The following is a 25,335-nucleotide window of genomic DNA, read 5'->3' on the forward strand; positions in this document are numbered from 1 at the left end:
AGGACACATCAGACATGTTCATGAAGTAGCTGTGGATCAAACCCTCGACCTCGACACGGTTTATTTACTGAACAATATACCAAAGTTTTATATCCTCATGATGGATAGAAGATAAAAAAAAAGTCTTGCAGCCAGCCTGGCCTGCGTCATTATGTATCCTTGCAAAGCTGCAATACACAAAGAAGGGGGATGAATTTCTAATTGCGAGAGGTCGCGTGCTGTGGCTGATGGTGGTGGCTACACTCACAGTAATGACAGCATGTGTCAGCGTTTTATACTGCTATTTTGGTCACACCGGTAAAGAAGCAGTCAACTTTTTAGATGAAACAAATAAGTGTTAAATATGCGTTTTGTACACAAAGTTTTACAGTTAGTAAATTGTTGCTATCAAGTAAATGTGTTTAAACTTATCAAAAGTACCTGTTTTGGTTCAAATTTATTGATGACATAATAAGATTGTTAATACAAATGTATATAGCTGTTAGTAGTTTAAAATGGAGCAAGATTATTTGAAGAATTCCAGCAACTTCAACCCCAACCTTATCTCTTTATGTTTTGTTATGTATATGATACAAGGAGTAGTTTGGCAACCATTGCAGTGGATAGCTTCAGGTGGCAGTCATGACACAGCTGCGACTGAAGAGCTTGTTTATGCAAGTGATAGCCTGTGTGTGTGTGTGTGTGTGTGTTTTTTTATTTATACAGTGTTAAAACTTTGATGAACGAGTGATTGCAGATCAGATCATGGTTCTGCATGGAACCTTTTAGTTGGATACATAAAGTAATTTGAATTAAATTGAAGTGAAGGGGCCACAAACCTAAATGGCTTGAACCTTGAATCTGTGAAGCAACTTCATCTATGAACGGAGTTGATTAAAAAGTCTAAAATGTAGTAAACTGCATGTTTAAAAAAAAAAAAAAAGATGAGTACACACTGTCTACATCCACTGCTGCCACATTAAATAGTGCTGTACATGTTGAATCTCCTCGTCTCTGATGCTGCCTGCAGCTCTTTTAAGAGTGTAAACATACATCATCTTTCAACCTGCTGCTGGCTGTTTAGTTTGCATGATGCATTCAATCTGCAGCAGTGCTGAAGCCCTGACAGGCTTTACGATACCTTAACACGAATTGCAACATAACTTGTAAATGACAGAAAGGATTTCAGTCGTAAAGATTACATTTAAGGGACAACTTGAGTTTTTATAAGGTGTGAACATGAAATCTGAGATAAGGGGGGAAAGAGTACAGGGTGGGGTTGGAGTTCAGGGTGGCAAAATGTGTCAGCAGCATGAAAGCCTCCTAAAACTTTAGTGTGGTTTGAAAATTGAGGCGCGGGGCCTGGAGTTGTGTGCCGTATGTCTGCTAGCAGTTTCACTAACTGGCTTGTGATGTTTATTTTTTATTTGGCTGCTTTTAGAAAACTCAAAATTAAAGTCGCACAGTTTACAGGCTCTAACGTTGTGTATTCCAGCACATACAGTCATATATAGATACGTATAAGACTAACAAAAGTATTGATTTGAGTCTATTGATGTCTATTTTCCTTAAAGACGTTTCCTTCTTCTTCTTCTTCTCCAACAGTTCTTCCTTCTTCTAAAGTTAAAGAGTATTATTCTTATTCTCATTCTAACTCGGATAGCAGAGCTAACGTTCATATTAACAACAAAATAATCCCATTACATGGATGTTTCACACTTCTGGGTGGGCTCACACGGCAGCTGTTAACTGACTTCTGAGGGCTTTTGGCATTTGCTAATATATTGCTAGGAGACGTGCTAGCAACTGAGTGCATCACGTCACAGCTCTGTACAGACTTCGAAGATTAATTAAGGTTGTCTCCATTCCTTTTTTTTTTTTTTTTACCAGCACATAACGGTATGGGAAACCGGTTTGTTAACCATTTTTCATTCAAGACCCTTGTTTATGATTTACCATTGTGACCAGTTCCACAAAGTTAAAGCTAGCAAGACTAGCTTACTAGCCTACACCAAGAAGGCAAAGATACTGTAGTTAGCCAACATTAAAAACTAAAAGTTAGATCCTGACCACCAATTCCCATGATCCGTTCTCTGAGTGTGAGCACAGCGGATCAGCAGCTATACACACATCACAGGAGAACTACAAGGTCACGCAGGAATAAAGAGAAAAACATGCAAACAGTATTTTATTTAGTCTTTCTAAGGTTGCTTTGTTGTTCATTTGGTGCCTGTTTTGACATCATGTTTACAACGTGATGGAAAAGGGGATTGTGAGTCCCGTACATATTATTATATATGTCTGTTTTGTTTTTTTTAATGTTTACCGGACCCCTGGTGTTTTCTTGTCTGACTTCCTGTTAGGGTTTGTTCTATTCTGTCCAGCTTGACGCATGCCTGCAGTGTATTCCATCTAAAATAAACTGGCACTTTTAAGCATATTTAAAAGAGAATAAAGTAGTGGCCCTGCTGACGTGCTCCCCAGAGGGACAGCAGCACTGGCTGTTGAAACACATTCATTAACTAGAGTGGCAGTGAACAGTGGCGCATGAGGAAATTTGATGTTATATTGGGCCAGTCAATCAATGCACCTTTACATAAACATTTGCATTTGAGTTAAACTTCAACTCAAATCCATGTTCATTAGCTTCAATCAAATCTTCAACTAAACATTTTAACACATATTTGCTTTGAACAAGCCTTATTACATGCAAGCATAACATTGCAATGCATTGTCTACAACATTGCTACTGCAACAATCAATGCTTTTACAATGCTCGTTAAAAAAACGTTAAAAGCCAGTAAATGTTGAGTAATTTGTTTGGAACAAATCATGAGGCACCTCTGATGTGGAGACACTTTCACCACAACAACATGCATGTCCTTGTATTCGCCAGATTACCCCTCTGAAACCTGATATATGTGGGTGGGATTTTTTTCAACCATATTTTCCTGGGGTGTCTCTTAGAGGTCAAGGTTATGTTCAAAGGTGAGGCGCTTTTACCTTTGCGAGGTAGTCTGTCTCTGTGAATGACAGGTCCCACGTAAACATGGCGCCTTGCCTACAAGAAGGAGATTACGAGGGTTTGATGAAAACAGCTATGTCTGGGATATATCACGGGCGGTGTTGAATCGCTCCATTCGACCTCCAGACGCGTGTGAGACGCTTGCTTCGAGGTCACTGTGGCAGCTTCATGTTTTTTACATCCCTCTTCATGTTATTCTAATCCCGTCTGAGCCACCGACTTTAATCTAATGATTGGACTCCGAATGTCCAGGTATTATCTTTAGAAAATATACACTCGCAACGTTCTCTCAACTGTTGAGTTCTGTGTTTATTTTAAAGGAGAGACCAAGAATTCCAGCCCTGTTGGCAGAATGAGGCAGACTCACAGATGTATATATATAGTCCCGTTTTTTATAGACACTTAACTCCAATTAACCTTCATTCTCCTATTTGCCCATAATCACATTATCCTCTGGTATTCAGCTCTATTTTTCTTTCATCCAAGGGAGGCCGTGTCCTCCTGCTACAAGCCCCGAGAACAGAGAGGCAGCCCAGGAACAAGCTTCTCCTTGTGCTGGATCCCCACAGTTGGCCGGAGAACCAGTCTACGATCTACTCTCTCTCCGTCTCCCCTCACTCAGCCTCAAGGCATTCTCAAAGCTCTCTTCACGCTCTCTTTTAAATCCTCTCTTTCTGCATAGCCGAGCTCTGCCCTCAGGCCATGTCCAACGCCAGACAACGTCTGATTCATGTTTTGGTCTGCTGCTGCGGTCAGCTGACTTCATAGTTCTATAGGTTTAGGCTCGCCGTCAGGACATTGATCTATTTTAGTGTCCACTAAGCAAATGCTTAAATAACGGAATGATTTCCCGGAACAGCTAATTAATTAAAAGATGGGAATTCTAAATCAAAATGTAACTTTTTCAATTAGATGATATCCAAAGTGATAGTCTCTATTTCATTTCTAATACATTTAGACTGACTGAGTCATTTTTATTTGTCAAAAAAAGAATCAAACTATTTCTACTAAACATCTATTAATGTACCGCTTTGATTCAAAGCTTCAGCCTGTGCTTCTCTCTTCCCCCTTCACCGCATTATAAACACATTCCAGCTGTCACATGCGTTCATTCATGTACTTCAATATATAAAACCGTTTGTGACTACCTGCCTGTCCCCTAAAGCAGTTGTAGGTGTAAGTGTGCCCTTTCAGCACTCATACCCCAACGCTCCAAGAAGGAGCATGTTTAGCTGTCAGCCTCTGTGACACTTCAGTGACATATTTTAAGATTGTACAGATGACTGGTGAGGCAAGAATTACACAGAGATTTAAAAAACCTTTTTTTTTTTGAAAATGTCACCTTAATCAAACTGCACACTGCAAGACCACAACGTTATAGGAGATGTTTTTGCTTTTCATGTGTTTATTAGAAAGCTGTTTCTGGAGATGAGAGAACGCTAACAAATAATTTTCTTAATTAATATTATGGTCTGTTGACGTGGGGCCGAAAGCAAAATATTTATTTGGTTGTTTATTTGTGTGTGCGATAGAAAGATGTTACTGAGCGAGGCAGAGGAATATGCAACTTCACAAAGTAAATGACACTGCTCAGGTTAAAAGGCATCACTCAATCACGAATCGAAGTGTATGCAAAAAAAATAGCTGACGTGAAGAAAATTGCAACTTTTTTACAATGCTCGCTTCCTGTCGTAATTTAATTGTAAAAAAAACGTCTAAAAACATCGCAACATGCATTGCAATTTTGTTTTTAAAAAGCTGCCGCAAAATCAGGCGACAATAAAAAATGAACAAAAGATATCTCAAACCATTAGCTGAGAGTAATGCAAACACAACTGAAATGAGTTACAGATCAAGAGTCATGACTGTAAATCACTGGAGGTATTGAATGTAACATTAAAAGAGGAAGCTGGATGTCAAAGTTTGTCTAGCTGAAATAATCAGCATACGGTGATCGATGAAAGTTGAGAAAACTCCAACAAGACCTCCAACCCATACTACGACATGGATCGTCTGTTGCTAACCCACAGGAATGTTTTCTTAATTAGGACCTCTACTGATGGCCAACAATATGTCAGCAAACAAGACATGTCAGACGTCGTTTACATTGTGAATTGGACAGTTCGGTTAGGAAACCAGAGCTACTTGGTTGAGTCTGGAAAAAGATTGTGGCTTATGATGAATGGGGTACGTATACAAAGTAATAATAATACAAAGTTAAGTGAGAGTTAAACAGGCTACATACTTGGGTTACATCATATGATGTTTGCAATGTACATTACTAACTTGACAATGATGTGCCCTACAAGGACATCAGCAGAAGAAAAAATAAAATATTTCTGGAGCTCACGAGAAAATAATGCGTCTGCACATTGTTGTGTGCATGTGAAACGTTACTATAAGCACTAGATAGTTTCTGGTGTGCACTGTAAACTCATTTTTTCTAATATATATTCTGCCCATGTCCCCTACTATCTCCTCATGGGGTACGAGCTAACCGCTTGACCGTCAGCACCTCAACGTTACATCTCTTATTTATTCATTTCCATTCAAATTGATCCGTTCTGTTGGAAAAACTATTTCACTAAAGCATCAAATAAGCATACGAAATGATCAAACCATACTGTGTCACCAGACACAACCTTACTTTACTATGCTATAATGACTTTGTGCAGGCAGTCTCCAACAGTCCCGCAAGGTAACAGAAAGAAGGTTGAAACAACAACAACAACATACAGGACTTAAAACTGGCGAATATTCATTATTTTCATCTTTACAAAGCTCATACATATCCAATGAAAAATCAGTTGAATTTAACAGATGATAAAAGTATAGCTGAGTGTAATGTTCAGGCACGATGAGTGGAGTATGGTGTATATTTTACTGCCCTGTAGCTCAGAGACATGACGTACAATCAGATTACCTTAAACTGATCATTTTAAAACATATAGATTTACTTGTGTTCCTCAAAAGAGCCTTTTGGGGAAAAATCAGCTCAACATGGGAACCTATAGCCTGAAAAATTGAAAGCTATGAGTGTAATTAAAGGTCGGGACATCTGTGTGTGCTGTTGAATGTTTACTCATTAATCACTTATCGGCAGCCATGGTTTGGGGATTTGGTGGTGGTGCATTGAGTAACCTGAGAATAAAACAGCTTTAAATTAAAATGCATTCAGGGCAGCGCTGCCTGGCATGATAGTAAAAAAAAAAAAAAACTTTTGATCATAGAGATCTCATTATTTCCTGAGAAGTGTTTTGGGTTTACCTGTGAGGAGCACTGGAGCACTTTCCACGCATTTAAATAATGAGAGCATTGCAAAAGATGTTGGCAATAATTGTAGTTGTCTCACCTCAGACTCTTTGAAAGCCACAGCAGGAAACATGAACAATTATTTTTTTCAAATTGCTTTCTGCCAGGAAGTGAAGAGCAGGAGGCAGATCTCTGACCGATACACTGGCCTCCACACTGTTCCGATTTTTTAAAACACCCTGAGAGAAATGCGAACACTCTTCTATTATCCGATTTTTTTAAATAATGTGTACCCAACCTTTACCTTGGAGTCTCCTTGAGGCCACCCATTAAAATCATCAACGTGTTTAAAGCTCTTACTGTAGAGGGATTTGTCACCCCTGAGGTTGACAAGACGAGTGCGCCAGGTCAGAGAGAGACACGGTGAACAACAGCAAGCGAACCGGAAAGAAACATGGCAGCCATGAATAATGCATATGGGCCAAAGGTTTGATTTAATGGCACGGTTAAAACTTTTAAAAGTTGATCTTTGCTTTCCGCTTAAAAAGCCTCTTTTTCTAACTCAGTGCATCAATCCTCCACACTCAGCTTGTGAGAAACACTGATTGGTTTAATTATGTTTGCAGTGATTAAGCATCTTAATGGTACTCATCACAACATGAGACATGAATCACAATGATTCTTAGATGCACCATTTGGGGAGCAGCTTTTGGAGGAGATTGTTTTTCTGGAACAGAGAAGTTCTTTTCACTTTTTCTTTATCTCACACACAAAAGCAACACGCTCCCAAAACTCTGCACACACAGTCAGAACCTGGTAGACAATCTGAAGTGGGACACTTACCGTCTGTGGACACTTGCTGGTCATGGCCGGGTCAGGGAAGAACAGAGGCACAGAGAGAGTGCAGACGGCGACCTCAAGGCATTACACTCGCATCCCAGCTCGACTTCCAGACTCGAGGAAGAGACCGAAGGGGCTCGTTAAGTTGAAAGCGCGGATGGAGGGCGGTGAGCTCGCTGGAGTGTGTCAAGAGGAAACTGCAGGCACCAGTCAGTCAGGCCACCGAGAGACAGCGAGAGGGAAAGAACGAGACAGACAAAAGCAGGCAGAATTCAAAGACGCCAGCAGTTTCTTCTTCCTCTTCCTCCTCGTTTTCTCTGGTGTAACTTAACCCCCCAAATAGCCCCGGCGAGCAGACACACAGAACCAGTTCCAGACCTGTCCTGCACCAACGGCTGCTGCCTCTTCCCACTCCTCTCTCTCTCTCTCTGTTTTTTCTTCCCTCTGTGTTTTTTGGTATCATTTAACTCTTGATTCTGTGGAACAGCGATGAGCTCACTGCAGGCTCAAGTTTCAGCGTCTTTACAGGAATGCAAGGGCAGTCTCACAGAGAGACAGAGGTGCTGGGGAGGTCAAAGGCTACCGGTCTAGTGTGTAGGAACAGAGAGGAGAGGGGTGTCTGTCATCTGGGGGAGTTCCAGAGAAGGGATATCTGAGGGGCCTGGAGTGCCGAGAACAAAACAGGAGTTACAGGGGTCACGGGTTACGGAAGTCGCGGGGCCAGGCTACCTTTGACAGCTCTGGAGGCTATGGACTTGGGAAACACTGAGTACATTCACACACTCTCACACACACACACACAAACACACGTTTGCACAACTTCTCCTAAGTGCTAGTTTTATTGCTCACTTACAGACAAGGGTGTTTTCCTCGGGGAGAAAATCTTTTCTTTGTCTTTTGTAGAGATGTCTTTGTCTTTTTGCAGTGTTGAGTCAGAGATATGACCAACAATGAAATAACACATGACATTACTGAAGACTGTGACAGCAATCACAAGAATTTTAATTCAACTTTTTTTGCATAGCACCCAGCCAGTGATACAAGGTGTCACACAAACGAAAAACAACGGAAGAAAAATGGAAATAATTAGAATACAAATTTTAAACTCAAAAAACTTTAAACTCAAGTTGAGTTTCCTAAACATTAAGTAAACAGTTTATGACAAAAGTATTTTTTTTTCTGTCATATCATTTCTTTTATAAGTATGACTGCTCTTTCACCTTTTGCTGAACAAAAACTAGCAGCTAAGTACCGTTAGCTAGCCTGCACCTAGCTTGGACAGCTATATAACTGTTTATTGTTTGCTCCCAGGAAGTTTGATGTCTCTCTCTCTCTGTGGAATATTTTGCTACGCTGCCGAGGTTGCTCTTTATTTACAAGCTTGTTGTTTGCAAAATTGGCTAAGATGGAAGAATGGAAAGATATCGCAAAGAAGCTTACATGTAAATCTTACATGGAGGTTAAATTAGCAAAGAAAATTGGTTAAGGGCTGTGCAGCATGTTCATTCCAATGAAAAATGTTTAACCTCAAAGACAAACTTTTATTACGTCATTGGAGTGAAGTTCCCCACTTCAATAGACTATAGGTTTCCCATCTAATGTCTTTAAATGTATTTCACTACGTTTGCACTTAAACTCTATATCATGCCATATATTTTAATGGAAGATGATATTCCCAATATAGATGTTTTTCCTTTAAAGCACTATATATCCTATGTTTAAAAGCTATTGCAATCCTTAATTAGTGTATTAGAGTGTATTACTGAGTGTATTTGAGAAAACCTTACTGCTTCAGTGTGTGAACTCTTTACCTCAGTTGTATTAAGATTTGCTGGATGATATGCAAATGCACAACTGTCACTGTCACACCTGCTGTGTGCTGCATTTGCATGTGTTTCCATAAAGCAATGCATAAATATTGCAGGTGCAATGTCAACTGATTACACAGTGGTTATGCCACCTGTGGCGGTGCAGCTCAGAGCTGTGAAGAGGAGGGGCTTATTCCATGTGATGGCTAACTTGACATAATTAGAAAGAAAAAAGGCATAGAACAAAGTCCATGACATCAAAGATGCCATTTTGAACTGAATTTTCCCTCTGTCATGCAACTGCCTAACACAAATGCCTGATGCTAATTGAAGTCGCCTGGCATTTATTTGTTTGTTGTTTAGCTAGCTGACATTCTGCTGTTTACGTCACTCCCTCTCTTTTTGTGGCTCAGGCTAGCTTTGAACTGCAGTTCTGTTGACCCGGCGCTGCTCCAGCCGCTGGGAATGTGTGGTCTTTATTAGGAAGAGGAAGTGTGCGAATGAACGCTCCAGGCCCGACTTCTCAGGAATCTTGATCCCCCCCCCCCCCTTGTGGCACTTTTCACAAGCGGGCCCAGCTAATCGCTTCCACTGATAGCAGGTTCTTATGTGGAACACAATTTCCCCGCGCTTTCTCTCTTTTTCCCCTCTATTGGGTTCATGTTGCATGCTTGGGAGCAGGCGTGCATACTGTTTGTGCAGATGAGTGTCAGAGCAGGCACACCCTCTGCGGGCCTGTTCCCATGGGAACAGCAGTGATAGTGAACAGCTTGTTTTTGTGTTTTTTGGCAAAGTAGCCTCGGCTGGAATACTGACAGGCACCGGGGAGGTCTGATATGCAAAAATGTTGCCAGGTAGGCTTTACCCAAAGAGAATGTTCTCTTTGACTTTCTCCTGTGTGCTGTGACATTCATGCGGAGATATTTGGTCATACGGCCTCAGTGGAATTCAGTGTTTTTCGACTATCCAAGGGTGATGTTGATCAAATGGAGTTTGGATTTCAGAACTTGCTTCTTGCAACAAGCTGACAGGCTGAACTTGCTCTTGAGGGTTCACAATCCTCAGGTGGATCATCAGAGCTGTTTTAGTCAAATGACTTGAGGTTAGTGTTACACTTCTCCACAGGCTTGGCCGACACACGCTTGGCCTCGTCTTTGACCTTTTTGTGTCTCAGAGGGAGTTCCAACTACATAAACAGGAAAATATGTTTTTTTTAAAACCCCTCTTTCACCTTAAAATTCCAAATGATAACATCACTCCACGGGTAAGCTGACTTCATTAGCATATCTGAAATTGTATACCCCTCGTCCTTTCCTTTAAGAAACTCTGAAGTTTTTCGACTTATTTGCATTGGCGCTGGATCGCCTTTAAGTTGTGAACACGCAGTGTGTTGCAGCACTAATGAAAGCATAAATGTAGAAAAGCTTTGACTCGTTCATTTGACAGACTTCGAACTGTAATAAAAAACAAAAATCTGCTCCTGCAGCTTTATGAAAAGCATGCAAAGATAAACGTTGTACCGACAAATTCCATCCCCATCTGTGTTCAGGAACAAAGAGCGTCTCCCGCTGCCCTTCAAAGATCAAAGAGGGCTAACCTTTAATTTAGTATGCTTTTTTTTGTTTTCATAAATATTAGACTCACACAGGGCAGGGGGGGTTAGTTTGGAATTAAATAAAAGTGTATGTTTATTGTGCAAACCTCACTTTATGGTGCTTGGAGTCCTAAATGAAAACATACTCCAGGAAACCCCTTCACAAGACTTCTTGCTGAGAGAGCAAGCTGCACGGAGAGCCGAGCAGAGCCTCTCCTGCCGCCCTCTCGCCTGGGACGGCAGGGTAATTACATCATTTGGAGATGGAATGAAAGCACTTTACAAGCGAAAGTAAGTGAAATGCTTTATTGCTTGCGGAATTGCCAATTAAAAGGCAACACCTGGAACACGGAGGCTCAGCTAAAACAGCCTTCTCCCCCAAATCAGGCCTTTAACCATTCCGTCCTCTGCTCCACAGAGGCCCCAGGAGAGTGTTTCTCTTTCCATCTTTTTCCGCCCTTTTTATTTGTGTAAAGTTGCCGACAATGCACCTTCACATTGGCGCACATAGCCCATAAGTCACCTAAGCCTGACGTGCTCTTAAACGTTTTAATAAAGCCTATTTCCAAGGGAGAGCATATGGCACGGCTGAAATGTAAACCTGCACACGGCACGCTTCTGAAAAAGAAAACAGTCATGATTCTCTCCAATACCCAGTCAACACTACAGTAGGTAACCCACCATCCAACACACACTCTTACATTTAGTCCAGACCTGTCCGGTCCCAGATGTGTTCAATGCTCCATTCTGTTTCTCCCAAGAGACAGAACCAGACCAAACTGAACAAACAGAGAGGCGCAGAAATGAATAACATCTTCCAATTTCTCCCACTCCTTCTCCAGAACACTGACTGGCCACTACCAATGGTTTACAAGGATTTCTTGTCTGAGGACACTAGGTCACCTCTCTGAATGAATAATATTAGCTCAAGGCTACATTAGGAATAAGCATCCAAAGTCAACCAAGACCTATGTTAGCCTGTCCTTGTACTGAGCTAAATGACTGGGCGGGCATGTGAACACACTGATGTTATTATGGACATGTATTAAAAAAAGATGACCATGTTTAACATCTTAGAGTAGCATGATAGCATGATAACATTAGCAAGTAATGACACTATTGCTGATGTGTATGTTAAGAAAGAATACCTGAGTTACATATTGAGCTAAAAAAAATGCGATTAACATGAAGTACACTTAAGTCTGAGTAAGACTTAATTTTCATAAGAACTGAAAGAAAAGAAGCTAGCACTAATAATAATCATAATTCTATATTAAAGGGAGAGTTTAGTATTTTTAGTGGGGTTTTAAGGGGTACTTGTAAATAGTAAATGATCCAGACGAGATGTAATGTTGATGATATATGTTGGTCAGCTAAGCCCTGTGCTTGTGCTCATGCATGAACTACACACCTTTTCCAAGCATGTCAGGGCCAAGGAAGTGTACCAGAACACTCACTAGTCAAACAAACTGGACCTCAGGGGTGAAATGTGCTTAGCACAGTAGAGATTGAATAGTGTGAGTGCACCCTTAATCTCTTGGCACAATGTAGTCCACCATAAACTTTGTCCTGGGAGCAATGAGCGTTCAGATTCTATTGAAATGAATTTAAAAAAGTACAATACCCAACCTCATATCTGTTCATATAAGTATCTATTTGTAATATCTATACGCTCTGCCTTCTGACTTTATCTTGCACAGAGGCTGTGTGACACATTTACCGCAACATTGCCTTTGGAGTTTCCATCTCTGCCCGACCACAAACTGTCACACCAGCAGAAAAGATTAACAACAGCCCACATGGCCATGACGACACCAGTGACAATGACGCTGACAGGCAGCACCACAGAGACAGCAGTCATAGGAACACATTTGCGGTGTCAGAAAGAAGGCCTTATTTACTTTGCAAATGTCTTTTACAGAGGCGCTAGCTTATTACGTTTGAGCCTGACTGACAGAGTTGTATGGAAAATGAATGGACGGAACCACACTTGATGCATGGTGTGTTACTTTTGATGTAGGTTTGGTCCCTGAGGAGAGACATGAAATGAGATGGATGTTCAACAAAAAGATGTATTGTCGTAACAAAAGAGCGAAAGGGATAAGTAAAACCCTGAATAGGGCTTGTACCCCCTTTGTAGCGGCAGTCTAAGTGTCTCTTGCAAATTCAGAGCCAGCAGCCATGGATAATGTGCCTCTCACGTCCAAATAATGGCTGCTGTGATTTGCACATACACATGCGATCTTAGCCACACAGTTTACCAAACCCAATGCTATCACATTTTAAGCCTGCATTGATTTTTTGGGGGGTTTATATAAAAGCACAGCATCACATTTCCTTCATACATTCTCTTTCATTAAATACTGCTCGAGGTAGAGGGTCTTTCATGCAGGGTTTACATCTAAGTATTTATACAGTCACTGGTTAAAGGCAATTCCTGTGCTCGCTTTCATAATTATATGTAAAGGGTCTCAGCTGAAATACAAGAATTTTAAGAGGAGCTTATCTTTTGATGAGCGATGTGAGGACTCTGTTGCCTCAAACCCTCTGAATGACACATAAGCAGCTGAAGCTACAATCTGAAAAACCTGCAATCTAGCCTTAAGTAAGCGTTAGCATGCGCTGTATACCATATGTAAATTTCACGTAAGGATGGGGTTGAATGGATGGGATTTTGAGTGCTTGGTGAAACAAGAAAAAAGATCTATACATAATGCACGCAAAGTCTGTGAGATCCCTCAGGGGGGAAAACATACATGGTGTTCAATTCAGAGCAGTTATGCTAAGGTTAGCAGAGTCTGAACTCATTTCAAACTGAAGCAAATGTCAAATCAAAGGAACTCCAACATTGCTGTCTTTCATCCATCTGTTAGAGCTATGAATACATAGCTGTAGAGAAGCTGTCATGGAATTTCTGAAGCCTTCTTGAACTGCTGAAACCCAAAACTTACAAATGCAACCTTTTCGTATGTGAACAGAAAAGAAAATAACTGAGATGAACCGAGCCTGCTATCTCGTACTGTGAACCTTCCTGGCACTAATGCCCCACCTGTAGCTGTGCAGCCTGTGCCAGCATCTCTGACTCAGGAGTAATATCCATTTTAACTTACTGAAATATTCATTGGCACACCTTGGGTGCACCAGAGGAGGTGTGTAGCATGTCAAATAATGACATGGCAGCAGTGCTCTCCTAACCTCTTGGAAATGCTGGCTAATCACGGTGAATCATCTTAAAACGGAACCCCAACTGTGTTATCAGCCCAAATGAAGAAAAAACTGAAAGGAATGCGTTCTGGAAAAACACTTTTTACAGCACATTAGTTCAATTGCTTCCTTGACAGTTCAGACAAAATCACACCATCTGATTAACTAAAATAGGTACTGAGTGGGCTGTAGAGCTGATGTTATTTCTAGGGAGATGATCAACAGACGCTAGCTGAAATTGGCTTTTACTTCTTACTTTTCAATAAGACTATTAGTCTAAACACAAAGGACAATTCATTATGACTTATTATTACTCGCTGTCAATAAAATTATACGCCTACTAAGTTAAATAAAGGTTTTTATATTTGCAGGGAGGTTTACAGAACCGTTCAAGCATCGTAGAGGGGATGCTTCAATCAGGCTACTGAGCAGTGTTGTCTGGCTTCTTTGGGATGATGCTGAGCTCTCTGTCACTTCATTCCACACTGAATTATCAGTGTTTCATGGCCTTGAAATTCAAACATTGTACAGACATTTATGGAAAACAGTCCCAAAGGAGTTTCTGACATGTATTGACTAATATCATTTAGATTGCTTTCTGTATTGTTCCACCAGTGCAGGAACTCGATGCAGAAGTGCACAAAACTGTCGTTCCTTGAGAGTCCTCTTGAAGATGGCTGCAAAGAATCCCAATCCCCATCAGGTGCTTGCCCGTTTTTACTGCAGAATACATGTGTTTACAGAGTGGCACAAAAAAACCCCCAAAAAACCTTGGTATGAAAAGGTAATTCCTTTATTGGTAGACTGCTGGGGTTATAACTCATCCATTTTCATTTTATTAAGCCAGAGTTATTCAAACATTTAAATAATTGGTGGCCATGCTGAGTTGATTGACAGGCCAGGGAGTTGAAGCTGTTTGCCAAAAACACTTTAATGTCCGTCTCAGCTCCAGATTCTCGACTGATTTAAAGTCCCTTTGAGATAGCATTTCCAAAATGGCGACCATCGTTGAGCTTCATCTCACCTCTTTGGAGGGCAAGATGTGACGTAAAAAGGTCAAAATGCTGTATGCTGAAAATAATTTCCCATTGAAAATGAACTGAAAATGATTTATTCCTAATATTAAGGTGAGATAAATAACAACTGAAGAAAATGCAACAAAAGAGTTTTTTTTTCTTAAAAACAGAACAAATGAAAAGCTGCTATAAACATTTAAGAAGTATATAGGAATTGATGTTGAAAACCTATATATTATAAATAAATGTAATATGTCATTTATACCAGTACTCAGTACTAAAACAAACTAATAAATAATGGAAGTAACAGGTTCTATGTAGCAGTCTATATTTCAGGGTCCAAGTTTAAAGCTCTTTTAGATTTTAGTACTGCCTTGCTTTTCTCGCAAAATATGATGAGAATATTAGCGGAGTCATGACTCAGTTGGCTTTGTTTTTCCTTTTTAAACTGATTGGCATTAACACAAGGTGCACATGGGTTGTTTCCGTTTTCCCTCTGAAGAAGATTAAATAGAACATGAGTAAGTGTATAATTTGGATTTGGCAGAGTATTGTTTGTGAATGTTCATGAGTCTGAAGAGTGTATATGTCTGCCTATTCCAATGTTTTCTTTATTCTTAAAGCTGTAGACTTTTAATTCAAAGAGAAAAATGAATCACACTGTATCAATCTCTCACAGCCTGCGTCCTCTCAGTGCTGTCTGTATTGGGCTCACCATCCAACTGGTGTGTCCTGTCCAAATGTTTATCTCTTTCTTCATTTGTTCAGCTGTCTTGTCAACTCTACAGGCACACATACACACACGCACACAGATGGGTACACAGGGTGCATAATTTACAAGAAGTCAGTGAAACTCTTCACACACTCACACAGTGAAGAGACAGAGTGGAAATTCTTTCCTGTCAGTTTTGAGATGCTAGATGATTTACATGTGAGAAAAACAAGTTTGAACGAAACTCCAACTTTATGTGGCCGACTCTCTTCTCGAATTCAAATCAAATCGATGCTCATTGCACACCACAACACTCCAAACAGAAACAGGAAAGAAGAGGGAAAACACTTTAAACATCTGGCTGTGGATGAGAATTGTCATTACAGAGTGAGGGAGCTGCAATGACGTGCAGCGAGAGGTTTGAGATATTTCAAGACAAAGGTTGCATACCAAACGATTCCTCCCTCTCGTATCCTCTTGTGTCTGTAAACATTCAAACCGGCAGAGATTTTTCCATTACCTGACACCGCTAAGGTGGATTTTATGTAAACACATCCTGGGGTAATAAGAAAAATGGGTTCACCGTCCACTTTTTTTTTTTCCACAATGTTTTAAAGTGAAGCTCATGTGTCTCAAAAAATCCACAAGCACTGCATTGTCTGGCTGTGCCTGCACGCACACACACACATACCTGGCTCAGAGAGGGAACAGTGCCGTGAACCGACGCCAGCCATGGAGTGTGTTTCCTAAAAACAGGCATCACACGGGCCACTTGCATGCAGCGTTCTCATGGCATGCATTACACAGAAGTTTGAGCGATGGGACGCTTAGTGCTGCAGTTTAAATGTGATTGTAGGACAGCCCGGAGAAGAGCAATGCCAGTGAAGTTTCTGTTTTGCTATTTGGCTGCGTGCCTGTCGTCTGATATGCTCCGCGTCCCATGTTTCCACGACATGGTAGACAGACGACCTCACCCCCCCCCCCTTCTTCTCTCCTCCCTTCTACGCCCAACCTGGGCTTGGCACCACCAGCTGTTGAATGCATTAGGCCCCAAAATGGCTCCTCAGCTGCTGCTATGGCACACGGAGACGAGCCTGACAGACTGAGCAGCTGCCGGGCTGAAATGGGGCAAGGTCACTCTAGATGAAATTTATCGCTCCTACCTGCTAGAACATTACTTGGGGACAGGATTATTGGATCAGTCCAGTTTAGGAGCATTATATTAACGCTGTTTAGATGGTATCTTGAATAGAAATTGTCCCAAAAAAAGCCTGAAATGTATCATCCAATTGTTCACTTTAATCTACACTGCCTTGTCAGTTTTTACAACCGTGAACCTGCCCCACCGATTCTTCTGTAGCTCCTCAAATGTGTCAAACGACTGTCGCAAAGTATCTCAATTTTACTCAATTACCACTCTTTTGTAAAAGGATTAGCATAATTTATAATCAGACTGATGTAATTATGCTACATGGAATCATGTCACTCTCCAATCCTGTTAGCTGCTGTGGCAGAGCAGAGATAAAGAGAGGGCAGCTGATGTGTTGTTCACACAGAGCGCGCTGCCCTGCGGCACCACACCACTCCCATATCAGAGTCCTAAGAAACGTCTGTGTCTAATAAACCAATCAATGGTGTGGCCTTCATGGAACATGTGGCACCAAGCCATTTGATGTCTTTTGCTGTTTTCCGATCTTCCCAGTGGGTGAAGCTACGAGTCAGGTTCAGTTTACTCAGTTGGTGGATAGATCAGTGATTTAAAACCAGGGTTACTTTTTGTACACCAGGGGGTACTTCTGCTGCTGCCACGGGTTCCACAGAACATTGTAAAGTCCTCAGATAATCCACAATAACTTCAGTTATAATTAGATTTAAGAAATATTTCCCCTTATTTGGATTAAGGTGAAACATAAAACATCCAATAGGATTAGGATTACCAGATGTGTGCTATTGAGAGAATTGCTCCAAGAAATGGACCGTTGGAATGGTTAAAAGAAAAGCATGATCATACTCGAGTGGTAAAGCAACAATATGTAACTGCTCTACCTTAGCATAGAAGATCTTAAAGTTGATCTAATAGTACAACAACTCTGAACACTAATCCATGTCCACTAATCTCTCTATTTATGTTTGGCAGCCGGTTGCAGTTCTCCCATGAGAAGTGTGTACGGCTTTATGGTATTAGCAAGTTAGCCCATCTTGGTACTGTTTGATACAATGATCAAGGCTAAGAGACAGAAGAAGACAAGAGACAAACAGCGAGTGACAGAGCAAATCTTTGAGTCTACATTGCTGCAGATGTTATTCATGTCATATTGCGATGAAACCTGTGAGACGTCTGGTGCTCGACAAAGCACACCACACGGGATCCCTCCATCATGCTGCTTTGAAAGAGGTAAAACATTTGTATTGAGATGCTGGATAGCCTCGAAATGTCACACACCCAATGTACAGAGGCTACAGTCCTCGTTGAAGCGGCCTAATCTTTTCTGATAAAGGCATAAGAGGCCCAAATATATAACCCAAAGAAATTATGTGGGGCATTAAAGTCAAAAAGGAACTTGAGTCCGTCTCAATTTTAAGGTTTGCCAGAAAAAGCAGCAACCACTGAATGAACCTGAGTGGACTTTAACAAAGCATATAAAGCTTTACAGCGACTAGCTCACTTATTAATGAACACTAAGTAGACCCACTATTTCCCTCCTCGGTCAGACCTAATCCTTGGCAAGTTCTTGATTGACTTAAACCACCCCTTCCCACCCACCCACTTCATCGCTACGGTGCTTAAAGGGGTGTTTCCTGACAAGGGAGGTCGTTTCACATTCATTCTTCAAGGTTTTTAGGCCAGGCCTTGGGTTAAAAATTTATTGGCTATTGTATAATGTTTCATGCAGGAGTCTGGGCGGCTTTGCCTTGCGTTTGGCCGTCGGGCCTGCGCACTCAGGAAAAAGGCGATGTATTTTGATAGCAGTGAGAGTTGAAGCTGTCAGAGGCTCGGCCTGAGGGAAGCTCACCTTCTGCATTTGTGACTGATTGCGTAAACCGCTGTCACACAACAAAAGCAGCTCTGTGAGGTCCTCAGCACTGTAATTAACTCTGACTTTGCCATGGCAGATTATTTTCACATGAACCCCAAGGTTGCAGTTGTATGGAATATTAACGTCCTCTGTGGTGCAGGGTGCTAATTAATGAGGTACATGTGCAGGGTTTACACCTTTAAAACATGTATTTACACAACACGGCATGCTGGGAGGTTGGAAAGAGTCCAACAAGAAATGGGTGAAAGTTCTTGAGATGATTTCAGTAGCTTCAAGCGAGAGAAACATCCATGTGTTCTCTGTAATTTAAAAGAAAGGCAACAATTACATGAGTAGATGGCCGGATTTCAATTTAAAGATTGTTACATGAAATTGATTTTGAGCCAAGGGAAATGATCAGAATCTGTTGCAAGCAATGGACGGATGTGAATGCCTGTTCTGCTGTGTATAGCAACTCTTAGCAATGAATGGAATCTGCTCTTTGTACTTATCCCAATAGTCATTCAAGCGCTCCATTGTTGACAAGGAACTGTGTAGAAATACTGTGTTTCGTTATCACCGCCTTGACCTTTTTGAATGGTTCACATGTGCACTTTCTTCTGGCATTACTTAAATACTCTCCTTGTTGTCTACCTATCTATTTCCTCTCCTCTCAATGGTGTATTTCCTTTCACTTCAACTTCTGACATCTTCTCCTCCTTTTGTTCCCATCACTGTCTTCCATCTAACTCTCAGCAAAGCTCACTGGGGGGAACTATGAGAAAGTGCCCTGCAGGTTTTCCTGTCTACACGTTCTTGCAATAAAACCTTGACTGTCAGTGTGAAAATGTGGACAAATGCACACATCCACTCATACATCACATGCTGACAGACACATGCTCGCACTCTTAAGACGCACACAGCATAGCCTCCAACCCAGCATGACACCCACACACACACACACACATGAGTCATATGACTGGCCGTGTGTGTGTGTCACCACACAGATGTCAAGTCAGGAAGAAAGCTCTTGTAAAAGTCGGATGAAATATGGAGTCAAATTACGCCTTAACTCCCCTCTATCAAACCATCAAGATAAACAGGAAATCAGCTTTTGCGGTTGCTGGAATGTGAAATGAAGTCAGGCTGATCTGTAATTTACTTTATTGCAGGGCTGCATTAGACTCTCCACCAGCTTCCTATTTTGGTTCTTTCAGGCCTTTTACGTTTCAAGTCCTTTTCTTATCTTCCTCTCACTTTTTCTTGCTGACTTTCGTGCGTTATTATCACGCTTGATTGACTCATTGTGTACTCACAAGTTGTGTCGAGCAATTCGTACTTTTGTCCTCGGATAAACAACTTACAAAACCTGACACACACACACACACACACACACACACACACACACACCCACCCACACACACACACAGGCAAATGACATGTTGCTGTGGTTCATGCTGCTGTGAAAGTAGCTATAATTGTACAGTTTTTACACAGTAAACACAATTATCTATACCCTTACATTACTGTGAAAGCACAGCAGTGAGTTTTTTGTGTGATTTTCCAAAACGATTTACTTTGCGTTTGTTTCAGCAGTTGTTCTCCAATTTGAAAACAATATTGAAAAGTTTGTTGAGTTTGCAAAAGTTGGAAAGCGATTTATCAAATTGAATTTCCTGGATTGAAAAAATAATAACACGCCAGATGTTTGCACTTCAAACATAACAGAACTTTTGATTTTTCCAATGCTTTATTTTCTGATAATAATGTTTTTGGTTGCATTTATCACCTTTTTTTTTTTTTTTTTGCAAATTTTCCATTTTTTTCCAGCAAGGGCTTTAAAACTCTAAACATCATATATAGCATCAAATGGAAATGAAAATAAAAAAAGGAAATACCTATAATTAAAATATTCCCGTCTAATAAAGCAACACACTTAAAGATACAAAATACACTTGGCAAAATAAATATACAGCCTCCCTGTGACATCCCCACATTTCACTTCATTATGTTCCCTTTTTATTCTCCCTCTCTTTATTTACATTTTCAATCCGTAATGAAGTGCATTTCCCGTGTTTATGTCTAAATCATCTACAAGAAGTTCTTCACTTTAATTCTAAAGCAAGTTTGTATCCAAGCGGGAAGTAAACAGTAAACAATTCAAAATAAAAGCATTTGTTGCATAAATTATATTTCAGACCTGCGGTGAAAATACAGTAAGTATCGAAATTCAACAATAAATCGCAATAAAAAAAATCACTTGACAGCTCTAATATTAACTCATGAATTCACTTGAACCTCATGTATTAATTAAAATTAGAATATAGAAAACATTTGGTATAAAATCATACCATGACGCCAGTATTGTGATGTGTTGAAAGTTGAAGGTCACCTCCCTTTGTAAAACAAAATCCCTGGACATTTACTGAACAAACTTCAGTCAGGCAACTCGTGTGTCAAACATTTACTGCAGCAGAACATTGTTTGTGTGTTTGGATGCTGGCTGGTGGTGGGGCTGAGTGAGAGGCAGTACTGGTTCAGGTCAGAGCTGGTGATGAAAGGGCAGAGGAGACCGGAAATCTAGCAGCTTAAATAGACCGCTAATGGGAAGGAGGTGTTGTCTGGTGATTGTTGAGAATGAGGCCTAACAAGTGTGAAATCAGTGCGGCTTGAGTTGACTGCCTGAACTAGCTTGCATTGATTCAATCAATCTTTATTTATATAGGGCCAATTCATGACAAATGTTTAACACTTCACAGAAGAGCAGATAAAAGCAACTGTGCTGAAATGTTATCTGGAGTGTGTAGCTGTTGATTTCATGACACAGAAGGGAAAGCAGGCAAGAAATATGATATCAATATGGGACAAAACTTGTGTTTTTGTGCTGGCTATTTTCATTATAAAATAAATTACAAGGACATCTGTAAACAATTTTCTCCAACTAATTAATTTTGCTCATAAAGAATTTCTTCCTGGCTAACCCTTCCCTCCTGACCTCATTCTTTGCCTCTTCCCAGCCAACTCCCTCTTACCCAGCAGGTCTGGCCTTCTCCCACAGATGGAGAAGAAATGCTGAGGCTAGGTTTAGCAGCCGGGGGCCTAAAGCTGCACGCAGAGTGATACCAAAAGCAGCATCATTACAGTCGCTCACCCACTGCTCAGCAGAAACACCCTGTGTCTCCCCCGTACCTGGCGGTAAACAAAGTTATGAGGTTGAATCACCCTCTCTGCTGCCAAAGAGCCAGGCGGGGAGAGATTCCGACGTCACGGCTGTGGCAGAAACAGAGTTGAAGGGCAACGGCTCGACTGTGCGGGTCAGCTCTGTGGATGTACCAAAGTAGTGCAAGGTCATATTCTTTATTAGGCTTCTGTATGAAGTATTGTACCGACCAAAGAGGAGAGAACAGAACTGTTGGGTCTCTCGTTGTTTTATACGTGGGAGGCTTGGCTCTCAGGAAAACCGTTGATGTCCACTGATTTAAAACCAAGCTGTGAGCAGCACCTCATGAAACATTTCCTAAATTAAACCTGTTAATAAATACTTGAAATCACATTTCATTCGTGCATGTTTGATGTGAATCCAGGCACCTTTAGACCAGAGACATACTGTTACATGCACGCACAACTGCATCCCGCGTGTAATGTTAATACACTTGACTGGGTGCCAGAACACACGGTCAATACAGCCAGCATCTCATATATCATTAACCATTCACCTCTGTACACAGACCTACACTAACAGTCCCGGTGTATCGATTGCATCAGTGAACATGTAAACTGGTGACTTTCAGCAGAATGTGTCCTGATATGACACAGCAGCTTTTTTAAGTGTCCTCGCAAATCTCTCCTTGTATGTCGTTTTTCATAATACTGTAAAAAGTGTACTGATCATATAATCACCAATCCTGTTTCCATTAGTTTCACAACATTTCCACATCGACTTCTGAAACAGAACTTCAGCTAGTCTCAAATGACTCGTCACTCTGGTGTAGAAAATTGAAAACATTTGGTCATCGACTCGTCTCATAACCTTTGTTGTCACATCCTTTCTGCCTCCAAATTGCGCCTATCTGTCATGTCTCGTACTGCATCTCACATTGCGTTAAGTTTTCTTTAGGATGCACACACCTGACGTGTGCCAAACACACCCAGGGGACGTGTGGACGAGCCTTCATGTGTATGCAGAGTTGACGTCTCCATCCTCACATTAGCGACGTTTTCCACCCTAAAATTTCCCGAGGTGATATTTTATTCACACGGATCTCACCGGTTTTAAGTGATAGCAGCAAGTACACCTTGATTCTTGATTTCTGTCTCCACTTTAAATAGATTTTCATGTGCACATTATTAATTCATCAACTTGCCAGGCGAGGTTTAACTGTAATGTATTCGGAGATTAAACTATCTTCGCAGTCAAGACTGCATGCGTGATTAATGATTGAGAAGAGTGGAGGGCATCAGCTTGGTCCACCACACCATTCAGCCAGCAAAAAAAAAAAAAAAAAGCAGGCGTTCAAAAACCACCGGAAAGCCTGATTTGGAATTCAAAATCATCTGAACTTTAATGTGACTGAGTCCAGCAGAATATTAAAGTGCTAAGATAGAGTCATAAGAACAGCAGAGTAACTCAGGCTGCTGCATAAAGAAGAGCTCCTCTGACAAATGCAGCAGGATCAAATCTGGTTATACACAGCTCAAAGTGTATCCTGTCTGTGTGATAGCTGCTTTTGTCTGGTCTCAAAGGCTTCTGACGAAGACTCACCTTAAACAAGGGGGGGAGAGTGTGTGTGTGTGTGTGTGTGTGTGTGTGTGGTGGGGGGGGGGGGGGGGGGGGGGGGGGGGTTAAGCTTTCGGTGTGAGGCAACAAAGAGGGAAAAGGCATCTAAATATGTACAAACAGCGAGCAAAAGTGCCAGCGTGGATCACTCAGGGAGAACACTCAGCTGTGTTTTTCTTTCGCTGCTCCCCTTCAGCTCTCTTGTTTCATCTGCTACATTTTAAAAGCACAAACTCGCGAGCAGCAGACAGGCCCGAATGCACGCTCAGTCCCAGTCATCACACATCTGTCCTCACTCGGACCTTCCAGACACTTTGTAGTCAAAAGATAAAACAAGACCTTTTTTTTGAAGGTCGCTGTGAAACAGGCGAGAGATATCAGGGCCCCGTGGTGATGTGGTGGTCTTGTTTGTGTGTGTGTGTGTGTGTGTGTGTGTGTGTGACGCCTGGCCTTTTATCTCAGGTGATGTGATCCCTTCATCCTGCTCAGCCCCTATGTTACTAATTCTCCACCTGCACTTTGATGTCCTCGCCTCTGTCTGGGCTGTCATTGGGCTGTCAGGAAAGAACACAAACCGTCATGTTCCCCGTTGAGTTTGAATCACACACAGGGGAAAAAAAGAAGAGAAATCACAGGCTTCCAGTAAATACTTTTTTTTTTTTTTAATTTCTTGACATTTTCACCACCACCCTTGAGGAGGATCTCGTCAGAGGAGTCGTATAAAATGTCACGGCTGTTGGCAGACTCAGCTTAGTCTTCCAGAAACAAGCAGAGACTCGCATTCTGGTTTTTTCTTTCAAGGAAAACCCGATGTTTTGAAGATTTCAAGTGCCAACAGGATAGAGTTACAATAACGTTCAAGTCCAAACTGAAGAGTCTTTCCTCATCAGCGACAGGGGATGATACAGTTTCACTGAGATCTGCTGAAACTTGACATTGCCCTGACACTCGCAATTCATGTTACCCTGAGCTTGAACCTGACTTCAGTGAAGTGCAGAAGTTCTTAACTCTTTATGGCCTCTTGACCTTGTTTCAATTCTCAGGACCGTTTGCATTTGGACAGCTGTCAAGCTGTCTTTTCTTTTTCTGTGAAGAATGTAGACAAGACTTCACCTATTGCAGATTTTTTTTTTTTTTTTTTTTTTGTGGAAAGAAATGTTAAAGATGAATTTTTAGTTTGCACCAAGAACTGTCCATTTGTTTGTTTTGCTGATTGAGTTCAATTTGCATGAACATGTCACTTTTTTTTTAGATGATAAGGAGAAGGAAGGAAATGAATTGAGCTTTTATATTTGAACTGCTTCTACTTTAATGCAATCATATCCCAGATTTACAAATAAGAGGTAGGCTACAGACGCACTTTTAATACCTACTGTATGTTTCATATAAACAATCGGCTGTATCTCGAACATACCGGCACCAGTATAAAATAGAGACGCCATCACACACAGCACACGTCTGATAAGTATACTGTCTGATAAATAAACCTTGTGGTGCGCTCCTTTGGTGAAAAAGATTCCTGAGTTAAAGTAAAGGAGCGACTAGATAGATGGGCAGCGCAATAACTCGCGCAATGTCGGTCTGTACTTCCAAGTTTTCACCTTCAGCTGTGAGCTCAGCTAGTGAATTTTAGCTATAGTAAACTCCTCATGGAGAAAACAGACGGTACCAAAAGAGATACACAGCTGCACAGAAACGGCACGTTGTGGCCTTTGTTGATTATACTACAGCAATTTACATCGTAGATTTGACAGTAAAATCACTCACTACTCATCATAAAGGTTACAAAAAAAGTTCATCATTGTATTTGTGTTTTTCGAATTCTGAGATGGAAATACATACCCCATATGATACTCTTTATAATGAGAAAGCTTTAACAGTACTCTATGCTAACAACCTAAAAAATTGGTGAAAAATGCCAAAAATGAAAGATTTGTAATCCTAATTGACCCACTCTTCACGTAATAACATTAAAAGACAACGATTAAAGTATTGAATCTTCACTTCTGACTTCACTTCACTTTGTAAATACGTTTCTGAGCAATAAAAGAATACGTGGGGAAGTAATTTGCTCTCATATTATCTTTCAGTAATGTCTCTAACTTCTGACG

The 25,335-nt window shown here is 41.0% G+C and overlaps 1 protein-coding gene across 1 annotated transcript in view; it reads right to left on the reverse strand.

Annotated features, from left to right (window-relative positions):
• Nucleotides 1-7,523, reverse strand: part of flrt2 (fibronectin leucine rich transmembrane protein 2) — a 52,370-nt gene extending 44,847 nt beyond the window's left edge. Inside the window, exon 1 of the mRNA XM_079364242.1 lies at nt 7,100-7,523. The gene's annotated coding sequence lies outside the window, so the exon portion shown is untranslated. The remainder of the gene's footprint in view (nt 1-7,099) is intronic.
• Nucleotides 7,524-25,335: the final 17,812 nt, after the last annotated feature.

This window comes from Symphodus melops (genome assembly GCF_947650265.1).
Source record: "Symphodus melops genome assembly, chromosome: 1".
Taxonomy (NCBI): Eukaryota; Metazoa; Chordata; class Actinopteri; order Labriformes; family Labridae; genus Symphodus; species Symphodus melops.